General features: G+C 42.6%; 1 long non-coding RNA gene across 2 annotated transcripts in view; it reads right to left on the bottom strand.

The window, feature by feature from the left end:
- The window catches only part of LOC126511951 (uncharacterized), an 80,721-nt gene that overhangs the window by 63,626 nt on the left and 3,503 nt on the right, over positions 1-13,592 (bottom strand). For both annotated transcript variants that reach the window (XR_007594833.1, XR_007594832.1), the window contains exons 2-3: positions 7,099-7,236; positions 5,994-6,089 (exon numbers count right to left, since the gene is read on the bottom strand). This is a non-coding gene — a long non-coding RNA (uncharacterized lncRNA). The remainder of the gene's footprint in view (positions 1-5,993; positions 6,090-7,098; positions 7,237-13,592) is intronic.

Raw genomic sequence — 13,592 nt, 5'->3', positions numbered from 1 at the left:
AGAGTTAACACACACAGCCCCAGGGGTTTTGTTTATTTCTTTGTTTTTTAGGGTTTTCTTTTCACAGTTAAATAACTAAAACAGAAAGGGAGATACTTGTGACACATGAAGATTACATGAAATTCAGTCACAGTGTCGCAAAGGAAGCTTTACCGGAGCGCTACCACAGTCGGTTATACACATATGATCTATTGGAGCTTGAGGACCATGGAGGTAGAGCTGATAAAAACAGAGACCACGAGGCCCACAAACCTGAAAACATTTACTGTCTGGCCAAACTGGCTGTAGATTCTTGCTACTCAATGTGTGCGTCAGGGACCACCACCAGCAGCAGCAGCCTCACCTAGTAGCTTCTAAGTGGGCTAATGCACCAGGTCTTAGCTCAAAATCTGAACTGAAGTGCATGATATAACAGGCTGCCCATCTGCACCCTGAAGCTTGTATCTGTAAAGAAATCCACCTCAAGGAAGTCTGGCTAAGATGGTGGAGTTTGGCACTCCTGGTAAATCCACGGAGGCTTGGACATCTTGATCCTTAGGTGATACAGATCCAATAACATCTTGTTTTATAGACTACTTGAAGGGGCAGAGGTCCTAGGTGTATTGGACTTGACAGTGTCAGCCACATAGATGTATTAAGTACATTCTAAGCTGAGCAGTGGTGGTACAAGCCTTTAATCTCAGGCAGGCAGATCTCCGAGTCTGGGGTCAGCCTGATTTTCAGAGGGAGTTCCAGGACAGCCAGAGCCACACAGAGAAACCCTGTCTTGGAAAAACAACATTCCAGCTAAATAGTAGCTCCCATAACCGTGAATTGTGCGTGTGTGAGCTGTGCACAGCATCCTTAGAGTCTCATTTCGGCTCCACAAAATCTTGGGACAATAGTCAAGCATTTTCAGGGTGATTGATCAGAAGTTAAGAGGCAGTAAGAGTGGAAAGTTGTTACAGAATGAATAAGGAGCTATTCCTTTGTTTGTTCCCCACCCCACCCCCTCTTCCCCTACTGGAGCCAATAGCAGGTGCAACCCCACCCCGTGCTTAGGGATAACTGTGTCCTTAGTCACTCTTCATGTGACTCAACATCAAGTCATCACCTCTTAAAGAACTACTGTCACCACCTGGAAACTGGGTGACAACCTTATTCCCCATGTATTCACTCAACAAATAGTCAGCTGACAGAGTCCAACAGGAGGGTCTTTCCTTGAGAACACCCCAGCAATAAACCAAAGGGACATATGGTTCTTAGGAACAGGCCTTCCATTTGTATTCAAGTGATTCAGATCTACTACCCAAGTATCTACCTTGCTGACACACAAGATGGTCCACCTTGTCAGAGAGAAAATCCTAGACATGTTCTTTGAGAAAGAAGGTCCTCTGACACCCAACTTAGCCCTCATCTCTCTGCCAACTCAGGGATGCTGGATGTCCGCATACTCCCAGACTCTGGACCTGTCTCTGTTGGACCATCAGCATGACATTGACCTTCATATGCCTTACCCATTCTCCCGATGTTAGCTCCCAGCCCCAGGTCCTCTGGGACAAGGCATGTCTTTCTACTTTCTAGTGACAAACTCAAATTCACTCCTCAGTTGTATGTAAGCTTGTGTGGGTGGCACTAATGGAATCTGGGAATTCTGCCTTGAGTCATTCGCCATGTATGACTGTAGGGGTTTCCTTGTTCTGTGAAACATACAGAGATGCCTGGAGAATGTTCTTCCTTTGGAAAATCCATTTTCCTTGATCCGTGAGCTCCACGTGCCTCTTCCCTTGGGAAATAAGTCCTTTTCTGAAATGTCCTTTTGGACATTGTGTTAACTAGATTGAAGAGTGTTAAACAAAAGTGTTAGAAGCGCTTCACTACCTAAAGATGTCTACACACAAAGGTGAACAGGAGAGAGGGTAGTCCTGAGTATTTCTGTGGTATTTTCAGATGATGTGGAAATACACACCTTGACCCTTGAAAGCAAATATATCAAAAATGATACATTCCCCAGGGCTTTTCCGGGTTGGTGTTCAAACCAGGAACTGTACAGTCTTTGGCCAAGGTGTGGTTTTATTGACAGAAAGAATGCACACAGTCATGTCTAACATAAGAATGCTTCTGTATCAGGTGAAAAATGTGTGTTCTGACATAGCCAAATGCATTACAATTTATTTTACAGTTGATTTTATTCTCTCCGTTTGTATGTGTATATGCATGGTTGAATGAATCACATATGTAGGTGGGCCTTATGCCATAGCACGGAGGTCAGGGAACAAATTATGGAGCTGGCTTTCTTTCTCCTCCCACCTTTATATAGGTTTTTGGGATTGAAACGAAGCTGTCCAGCTTTGTGGCAAACACCTTTACCCATGGAACCGCCTTGCTGGCCATTGGTTTAATTTCTTTGGAATCTGATAAATACTGGTTAGGAGCGCAAACTTCAGAGACAATGGAATCTCCATTGTTGGGTTAGATCTGTGACCCAGAGTGAGAGTTATTTTGACTGTAAAATGGGATGATCACCCCAACATATAAATTCCACACATTATATAAGAGACAGTGAAACACTGAGTTCAGTACTGAGCACACTGTGTGCATAAGGCGTATGGAATACACGGATAGGGAGCGCAGAGCAGAGAGGACCACACAGACTTGCTGTATGGTTAACAATGACTTCCACACAGGCACTTCTTCCTGGGTTCGGATGTGTCCTTTATGCTGGCAGGACAGCCATAGCCTGTTTAACTCAACAACAAGGATGCCCACAGATACCCTTCCACGAACCTATATCAAAGATGAGGAGGACGTAATTGAGTTTGGCACAAGAAGAAAAGCGTCCAAATGATAAAGCCAGTTATGAGTCACAGCCATGGGAATTTGACATTGTTGAAAGACTGAGTTATCTTACCGGGTTAGTCACCTATTCCAGGATATGGCAAGTGTGCATTTGTCAGACGCTGTATATCTGACTGCATGTTACATGTTACACTAAGGCATAAACTGTATATTATCTGGCTTTAATCTTTGTACGAGCTCCTTAAGGTAGTGTCTTAGTGAGGGTTTCTATTGCTGTGATAAACACCGTGACCAAAAGCAATATGGGGGGGGGCGTCTGTTTAGCTTACATGTCTATAGCACAGTACATAATTGAGGGAAGTCAGGGCAGGAACTCGAAGCAGGAACCTGGAACCAGGAACTGAAGCAGAGACCATGGAGGAATGCTGCTTACTGGCTTCCTTTCCACAGCTTGCTCAGCCTGCTTTCATATATGACCAGGGACCAATAGTCTGGTGGTGGCCCCGCCCACTGTGGGCTGGCTCTCCCACATCAGTCATTCATCAAGAAAATGCCCTACAGATTTGCCTATAGGCTAATCTGATGGAGGTATTTTCTCAGTTGAAGTTCTTGTTCTTCAACAACTCTAGCTTAGGTCAAGTTGACAAAAACAAACAAATATTCCAAACAGGACAGGTAGGTACTACCTTTATCCTCTTTGTGTTATCTCCTGCCTTATATAGAAAGCTCAAAATGCTACAGAGACACAGAAATAATTAAATGGAAAGACGTAGCTTAGTCTTCAATAAATAGAGTCGATATCATAAATATGTATATAGTTTTCCTGATTTAACATATAGGTTTGTAGACTCCCTTCAAAATAAACTAATTGGTTTTGTTGATGGAAAAGGAACTAAATAAATAGATCATAAAGTTCATGTGAAAAAAGTAAAACAGTAACAGTCAGGAGAATTCTAGACTAAAAACAAACAAGTAGCTGGAGAGCTGACCCAGAGGCAAAAGTGCTTCCTGCTCAAGCATAAGGTCCAGCGTTGGATCTCCAGAGCCCGTGTAAGTGCTGGATGGGTATCGTGGCGCAATTCCATCCTAAAAGCTAGAGACAAGGGGTCCCAGAAGCAAGCTCGCCAGCCAGACTATCGGGATCAGCAAGCTATGAGTTCACCTGAAAGACCCTGTCTCAGTGAAGGAGGTGGATGAACTGTAAGACTCTCAACACCAGCCTCAGGCCTCCAAACGCATGCACATATGTGCACATGTACCCACATACGTGCAAACATGCATGCACACACACCTCACATGTGAGAAAAAAACTAAAAGTAATATTTCATTGGATGTCATCACATGCCATACCATTCTGATTATAAAAACAACTTATTTGCATAGGAACAGATAAAACATCAGTAGCACAGACCAGAAATTCCTGCAGTGAATTAAAATGCACAGACAAAATTAGTACACAGTGAACTCAATTGGAGATTGACTCAATCATCCGTAAATGGTATTGGATAAACATAGCATGGCTACGTCTCTACCTCAAGGACTAAAAGACAGTAAGGTTCAGATGAACGAAATATTTTTTGTGAAAAAGACAGTCATAAAATGTTGTGGGGACAATTGTAGGAGAGAACTTTCTGCACATGATACAAACCCAGAAGACACAGACCATTGGTTTTTTTTAAAAGCTCTGCTTGGAAAGCCACCCCATATGCAAAGGTAAAAGACTAAATTTACATAGTCTATAAATATGCTTATATATTTGCAGTTTATAACTCGGAATGAGAACTAATTTCCCTATACAAAATGGCGCACACACTTTAACAAAAAGAAACCAGTGCTCAACACAAAGGTCTTGTGGTTAGAGAAAAAGAAGATAAAAGTGGCCCTGGGGCCTGGGGTGGACATGGAAGGACAGAGAAGGGATTGTGACTGGGGTGCAGGATGTGGAACTCCCGGGGAATCAATGGGAGTGTTATGTGAGAAAAAGAAAAAAAAAATATGGCCCTTTAAACACAAAAGCCTGTTCAACCTATGACGTGGAAGATTTCTTTTTTCATTTGTGGAAATGGCTCTCTGGCACTGCTGGTCAAAAAGAGACAACCACAAATGGGCAGAAAGTGAACAGCTCTTCAGCCTCCTCCCTTCCACATAGAAAAAAAAAATTTGGCCCTGCAATTCCATGTATAAAAATAGGTCTTATAGAGACATTCATATATGTGAAATCACCCACCCACACTGCGGAGTTGACTTCCGGAGCAAAAGATTGGGAGTCCACGAGCAGTTAAATGATGCCAGAGCTGCGTACATATGTGTATATGTATATGTACATGTATATGCATCGTGGAATATAGCAGCCTTCTGCTCCTTGGAAAGCATTTTGTACCCTGAAGAAAGCCAGGTACTTGCCGCAAAATCTTTTCTGTCCCGAAGGAAACAGCAGTCAGCACACAGGAGCTTATCAGTCCTAGAAGGGCTCTGGTAACATGACGGTCCCATTCACGTTCACAGAAGGAAATGGATGCAGAGTTCTTATCTAATTAAAACAGCTTGGGGAAAGAAAGTGGGCAAAGGGTAATTACAGGACCTAACTTGGCATTTGGCCCAGAAAAGCCAGGTTAGTTCAGTATTTCTTTTATGGCCAAAAAAAAAAAAAAAAAAAAAAAAAAAACCACCTGCCAGGAAACATCAAATTACAGTAGTTGCTTCAGAGTGGTAGGAAAATTTTCGCCCCTAAATCCCATGTAGTTAACACATATAAATTTTGTGGCACTTGGCGTGTGTCCTAGAAAAGCAATCATTCATTCTTTGTCGTCGCTAATATTGAGATGAAGATTCCGAGGAATTTGCACTATCAACACTAAGCTCTTGGTCCAGCCCCCTCCTCTAGTGTTTGTCAAGTAGAAGGGAAAGAGCCTTGCTTAGCAGAGGCCTACCGACTGGTGTTTCCTAGAGATTCTCTAGGGGTGCTTTGGTTTGTTCTTATCTGATTCAGACTTGCTGTGCTGCAGCTCAAGGCCAGGGGACCTGGGCTCGCGTCTGACCTCTGAATCTGCTAGTCTTCCCCTGCATACCAATTCACTCCACAGAAGACAGTCCGTTCTCTGAGGAGGAAACTCGCCCCGGACATTAGCTTAAATCAGATCAGTTCTTACCAGGAATTACAGTGTATAAGGCAGATGGAAACAAAGCCAGTTTGCTGGGGCGGGGAGACTCCTTACCATCCCGCGCTGACTTGTGATGACCTTGGTTCCATCTCCAAGGAAGGAAGGATGCTCAGGAAGGCTGTAGTTTGAAGAGCTCTATCTTGACTCTGTCTAAGATTTCAAATTCAATAGCACATATTTGGGAAAAAACAAAACAAAACAAATAAATATATAAAGAAATCTTGAACTCCCCTGTACAAGAAAAGCAAGATCTCTTCCTCTTTAATATGGAAAACAACCATGAAGGGCCTCCATCTTTTAATTTGAATAATTATAAATAAACCCCGGGGAGTGGTTGGGAGAAGCCTTGTCCTGTGAATAAGGTGAAGAGATAATAAGCAACATTTATTTAATAGACCTTGCTATGTGCCAGGTACTGCCTGAGCACCTCACATGTATTCATGGCATTTAATCTTCTCTAGAGCTGTTATTATTCCACTTCTCAAGTCAGAGCCAATGTGGAGAAGCCAATAATGTGACCACGGTTGGTGGACTTGGTGTGTAACCGAGTCCCACCTTGAATCCTGCAGTCCGATGCAACCCCAGGACCCAGATGTTCTGTTTCCGGTGTTTACCAGCAGGATATTGATTGACAGCAAACCCCCTGATGCAGCTGCAGAATAATTTTGAACTTAGAATGGCTCTAACTAAAAAACCAGGTTTTTTCTTTCTTTCTTTCTTTCCTTCCTTCCTTCCTTCCTTCCTTCCTTCCTTCCTTCCTTCCTTTCTCTCCTTCCCTCCCTCCCTTCCTCCGTCCCTCCCTTCCTTCCTTCCTTCCTTTCTTCTATTTACTTACTTATGTTTGGCTACCATGTAACTCAGATTGGCCTTCAACTTTCTGACCTAAAGCTCTTGATCCTTTGCCCCTACCTGGAAAGAGCTGGGATTCCCAGCATGCATCACCAGAGGTAAATCTTTCAGTTTGTAAATGAGCAAAGATGAAGCCAATTTAGGAAGGGAAAAAGAATCTTTTAGCGAGTCAGAAAATTCCACCTTTTACACTGATTTCTAAAAATGATTCCTGAGTGAATTTACAACCTAAATATTTCATTGCTTTTTTTTTAAAAAAAATTAAAACAAGAACCAACTTGGGCAAATTCAAGCTTTCCAGCTATGTTACCTGGTTCAGGAGATTGTTTCTATGTCTGCAGGGCTGATTTCATGCCCATCATCTGGGTTAGTTCTAGGAAGGCACCATAAAAGCCAGCAGACTCAGGTCCTGGACCATTGTTCAGTTATCGTAAAGACAACACCATATCTAGGAAGTAAGACAGAATGGGCTGAACATTTTCAAGTGATTCAAATTATAGGACCAAGCATTTTTTCAGTCACCTAAGAACTACAATAATTTTCCTGATATTCAAAGCTAGAAATGTATGTATCAAGTACTTCTATTAGAGTTTGTGTTTTCAGTCTCAAATCTCACAGCTGTTCAAGTCTGGATGTTTGATATCAAGGCCACCTACTTAACATCAAGGCCAGCTCACAATCCGGCATAACCAGAGATGCTGAGAGCTGATCACAAAACCTTTAAGAATTTAGACATCTCTCCTCAGAAATCCATTTCACAGAGGAAATGTAACAAGTTGAAGATTTTTTTTAAAAAAATAATTGTTGATGTTGATTTAAGTTGGAGGTATTCCTATAAGATATCAAAAAGTCACTTTTGTAGAGGCATTTCATTTGTATTTTAATAAATAAAACCTGAAGATCAAAGAGTAAAACAGCCCCACTGGTCAGCCTTACAGACCAGGCTGTGGTGACACACACCTTTAATACCAGTAGCCACACTAGTTTGCCATAGAAACTGGGTGGTTCATGCCTAATCCCAGTGGTTTAAGCATGGCTCAACCCTAGAAAGGGATATAAGACAGGAGGAGACAGCTCTCAATCACATTCTGAGATTCCCGGATGCAGGACTGGCATTTCAGACTGAGGTAGAGTACAGTAGCTGGCTGTTTTGTTTTTCTGATTTTCAGGTTGAATTCCAGTTTCTGCCTGAGTTTTTATTATTCATCCTACATACTTTTCTCCTCCAAGTAGATATAATTTTATCCTAAAAATAAATAAAGCATCATGCTTACCTAGCTGTATTCTCTAGAGAGCTGTACCGCTAAAAACACATTCCTTAGATTTATTTCCAGCAGGGAAATCTCAGCCCCACCTCATCACCCGAGCTTCCCATGAAGTCTACTAGAGATATACCAACTTCAAAGCCCTCTTCTAGGATTCTAAGAAAAACTAGAAATTAAGAAAAACCCTAATTCTTAAAACTTTAAGAGAGCAGGAAGGGAAATAAGCCTTTTTGTACTGTAAACAAGGTATTAATAGTTTCGATGTCATTTATTAATGAATAAAAATTAAAATACAGTTTGAAACTTCCAAACATTTTCATGGGGGAAACAGCCAATCTGTGTTAGTCAGTTGTCCACAGGTAACAAAATTGACTTAAAAGGTTTGGGATCCTGATGTCACTGTATTGTCACTTGGCTCCCCCCACTCTTGGGCCGATGGCAGTGTGGTGTTAGGTGTCTCACAGAATGAATCTGTTCACGTCACAGTAGCTGGGAAGTGAGAGAAGATGCCTGCTGCAGGCAGAGTTTCTCTGTGCCCTGGCAATCAGCTCTGTCCCACTAGCCAGCTCCCAAATAACCACGAAGAGACTTACTGTTCATTATAGATGTTCGGCCAATGCTTAGGCTTGTTACTAATTAGCTCTTAGAACTTAAATTAACCCATCTCTATTAATCCACTCATTGCCACATGGTTCTTGGATTTACCTGTCCTCCAGCATGTCTTGCTCCCTCTGTGTCTCCTGAGTAACATGACTCTGCCCTTTTTCTTCCCAGTGTTCTCTCTGCTCTGAAATCCTGCCTAGCTATTGGTCCGTAAGTTCTTTATGAACAATGAGAGCAACATGTTCCTTGTGACATTCGTTCCTCTCACTAGCCCTTACCTCTGACGGGCTCTTCCTCAGCTACAGGCTGGGGACCATGCCTTCAACTCTTAGGTCTTGGCCGGCATCTATTCAAGCTATCCATAATGCCCACTAAGCAGGAACAAACAAATATGTTCAACACATTCTGCATAGACTTGATACAACTCTGTCTTACTGGTATTTATTATTTCAGTCAAGAAAGGAGGAAATGACTGATCAGGGTCATTGCAGGAACATGCCATCCTATTTCCAGCTGGACTTTTTTCTTTTTAGATGATTTAACGTTCACTCAGAAACACTTAATAGCAGGTTTGGGAACATAACATTTAAAAGCAGCACATCTTGTTTTCTGGTCTTGTCTTTGTTCTCTACCTTGTGTACAACGATAAATCATTTTAACAGATTAGCCCAGCACTTAGGTTCTGTAAACTCCATTGACTGTTTATGCTCATGAAATACCATATATGCTGAGTTTTATAACACTATTTTTTTTAAGTACTGGGCATGGAGCTTAGGGTGGGGCTAGCAAAGAGCTCCATTACCAAGCTTCATCCCCAGCCAGCAACTTGCTCATTTTAACCTTTAACGATTCCTAAGATAATTACTGATTTACAAATCCTTGTAAGAAGATCCAAGTGTCAAGGACTGGAAAAGGAAACAGTTATTGCCTGTATAAATACAGATTTGGAAATATACACAGAAGAGCTATTCCCTCAGGCGGGCAGGATGACTCAGTTGGTAAAGGCACTTGCTATCAAGCCTTGATTCTAGAGAGAGAACTGGATTCTAGAGGTTGTTCTCTGACCTCCACACAGGGGCTAGTGACAGAGGTGTACCACTCCCACCTATACAACCACTGTAACCAATGAACGTAATCTTAAAGATTAAAAGGAAAACTGCCTCTTCAGTCACTCAATGATTTTATTCATCTAACAAAATCTTACTTATTCGAGAACCCAATATCTATTAGACATACTGCTGGGCTCAGCAGATACATACTGAACAATGCTAGGTAGGAGTCCTGCACTCAATTCTGATGGGGAAAGGCAGATAATCATTAGTTTTCCAGAAAAAAAAAGAAATAATTAATAAATAACATTGGAGTATAATAAATAGTGCAAAGAAAATAACAAGAAGGAAGGGAGTGCATTATTTAGGAAGCTTCCCTAAAGAGACTTGAAAGCCAAGCCACTGGAAAGGCAATCTCTGCAGAGAAAAGACCTCTCTTCCATCATTTATGGTTAAACAAGAACCACGAGCCTTTTAAGTACTTATACAGAGGCAAAGCTACTTAATGAATGGTCAATCAACTTCGCATATATCACCATGAAAGTGTAAAGCGCTGTGTCTGCTCTACATGCTACTATAAAGTCCACAAGCCTTGGGCACTAGGCTGGAGATTTAAAAACATCCGCACACAGACAGATACATAGGGACAAGGGTCAGCCTTGAAACAGGAATGCCAACTTTACTGTGCTCCAGGGAAGCTTATATAAGGATCCTTAACTGATAGCCATGCCCCAGCTCTTGGGATTTCCAACTGTAAAACCCACCAGAATTCATTCCCCTGCCATCAAGAACTCATGAGGGTCTTGTGCTCAGAGCAGCTGCAGGCACAGGAAAACAAGTTGTTTTGTCCAGATCACTCCAGCAGACAAAGGGTCTGAGCCAGGTCAAAAAAGTCAAGGGGCCAGGGGTCTGCAGCCCCCAACAGCTCTCTCTTTTCTATATAATTAGACCAGGCCTGTCTTGGGTTGAAGAAGCACATATTCACATCTTACCCAAAAGGACACTTGCCTCAGCATGCAAGGCCTCTGTCTTAGGTAGTTGACAGGCTCCTGTATTACCTGTCTCTGGCTCACTGGTCTTTCCATAGCCTGCTAACCCCTACTGTGCTCAGAGGAAGCCCACTCTCTTGGGAAAATAGCTGCTGCTGCTGCTGCTGCTACTGCTGCTGCTGCTGCTGATGATGATGATGACGCCTGTTGTAGAGGCAGAGCAACAGAAACCCTCCAGCTACACAAGCTTCTAAGGGCAGCTGATCAGCAAGCTTAGGCTGTATGGCAGTGGCTGGACTGGCATGGGCGTGGCACAAACATAATGAAAGGAAAGGGAGCAGCCAACCATCTACTCCAACTGCTCTTATAAAAAGTCAAACCAAAAAAATACCCTGCAGAAAATTATATAGGGAATTCTAGATCTCTAAGGCAGTGGCAACCTGTCTGGCTAGGGTATCAACAGTGCTAGCTAAGCAGTCGTCAGACTGGTGACAATTCCAGTTGTCTCAGAGGCCGCAGTGGTGACAATAGCAACCACCACAACTGTCGTGATCCCAAAGTCTTAGCCAGGACAGCTCCATCAACCCAGGCACCAACTGGACTAGGGCGATGTGCTGCTGGCACCACACTGCAAGGTCAGGGACTGCTGCCTCCTCGCCCAGCCTCTGCCTTCTCGGCCTCTCTGTGAGCACTCACAACAGTCAAGTACTCACAGCAAGGACTCCAGGAAGCAGGCTAGCACCCAGGAATCACAAAAGGGGCCAAAGTTCCCTGCCTGCATGTAGTAAGGAGGCCTGTTTGTTTGCCAGCTGTCTGGCAGCTTAGACCCAAAAATAATCACACAGAAACTATATTATTTAAAACACTGCTTGGCCGGGCGGTGGTGGCGCACGCCTTTAATCCCAGCACTCGGGAGGCAGAGGCAGGCGGATCCCTGTAAGTTCGAGACCAGCCTGGTCTACAAGAGCTAGTTCCAGGATAGGCTCCAAAACCACAGCGAAACCCTGTCTCGAAAAACCAAAAAAAAAAAAAAAAAAAAAAAAAAACACACTGCTTGGTCTATTAGCTCTAGCTTCTCATTTCCTAACACTTAACATCTTAATTTAACCCATCTCCATTAATCTGTGCATCATCAGGAGGTTGTGGCCTACCAAAGTTTTAGTACATCTGTCTCTGATGGTGACTCCATGGCTTCTCTCTGACTCCACCTTTTTTCTCCCAGCATTCAGTTTAGTTTTCCCCACCTAGCTCTGTTCCTCTATAGCTCTGCTATAAGCCCAAAGCAATTCCTTTATTAACCAATGATATTCACAGCATACAGAGGGGAATCCCACATCACCTCCCCTTTTCCATTTAAATAACAAAGAAGGCTTTATCTTTAACATAGTAAAATATTACATATCTTTTATCATAACTAAGGAAAACAATAACTATAATTATAAATTCTTCAACTCCATCAGACTCCAGAAGGATATAATAGTACCTAAGTAAACAGGAAGTATATTGTAAGCAATTTCCAAAACCTCTAGACATGACAGAGATATCACCCAAAGTTCTTCTGTACCATTGGGGTATCCATCTTCAGCCTACAGGCCCATAGTCTCTGGAAGACTTTTCAATGAAACATGAAATTTCAAAGACAGTTCCATCAGGATTAGCAGTTTGTCAGTCATTTTCTTCTGTGTCCTGCACCCATAAGTCTCAGCTATTCCAAAAAGTCATGGGATCAAACATAGATGTTGACAGCAATGAAGAAAAAGAATGTAGCAACACCAATACATATACTCTGTTGTTGGTGAGTAAAAAAAGAACATGCTTGTATTTAATACAATTAGATTGCCCTTCCCATTGTTATTAAATCTTGAGTGTGACTTCTGCCCAAAGACCCTCAGGGTGGAAGTACGGCATCTCTTCCTCCAGTCTGCCAAGGAGCATGGAGTTTCCACCTCCAAGTTGAAGGATATCCAAATTGAAAGATGTTTGAGCAAGAATTGCTCAAAATTCCTAAGAAATATAACACAGTGCCGTGTAGTCCTCTGTTTCAATAGAAGTGAGCAGGGATCAACTGCATTGTCAGTCAGTTCCAGAAAAGAAGTCCCCAAGTGAACTAAAGCCAAAGTTCCATTTTATGAAGATGAAGTATAAAGAAGACAGGAGTAGCAAGAAAGCATTGTGGTAGAGATCCCACACTGGCCCAAGGGGTCTGAGGGACAGATGAAGTGTGTGTGTGTGTGTGTGTGTGTGTGTGTGTGTGTGTGTACTGTGTGGGGTGGGGATCAAAGGTGCATTTACATATTTGCTAACAACTAATTTCTCTCAGTTAATAACCAGCTTACTGTTTAAACCAGCACAGCACAGCAGTGAGTTCCTAAGAAGCCATTGCCCAGTCTTTCCTAATAGTTCATATTTACTCATTAATAGTTCCCTCTACAAAAACAGAAATGAAACCAAGAATTGAGCATTTTTATTTGTGATACAAAATAAAATTACTCTGCCAAGTATCTGAGGCAAGTGGTGACAGTAAATCAAACTGGAATTCACAGGAGTGAATTTCCTGAATAGTCTGGGATGGCAGCCACCCATTGCTTTCAGCCCCCGGTAGCATTTGGCTTCAAACCTTCTGCCTCCTCTAAGCAAAGGGTCTTGTTCCTGGGACTAGTGACTAACAAAGTTACCTCAGATGTCCCTCTACCAGAATGGGTCTTGGATTTCTTCCTTCCCCCAGATAGCTCCTGTAAGGGATTGGGGTCCCTATAGGGCATACCCGTATTCCTATATGGTATGGCAGCCAGGCTATCGAGCCATACTCAGTATCTGAAGTGGTCATGCACCCTTCCAGACAGGCTGTCACTACCCTAACAAAAAGCTCAGGATATGCTCTCCTTGCTTTGTAATTAC

Source organism: Alexandromys fortis, unplaced genomic scaffold, assembly GCF_014885135.2.
Source record: "Alexandromys fortis isolate MF-2015 unplaced genomic scaffold, M_Fortis_MF-2015_v1.1 scaffold_107, whole genome shotgun sequence".
NCBI lineage: Eukaryota > Metazoa > Chordata > Mammalia > Rodentia > Cricetidae > Alexandromys > Alexandromys fortis.
Note: the sequence above shows the minus strand (reverse complement) of the source record. Positions and strands in the feature narration are given on the sequence as shown.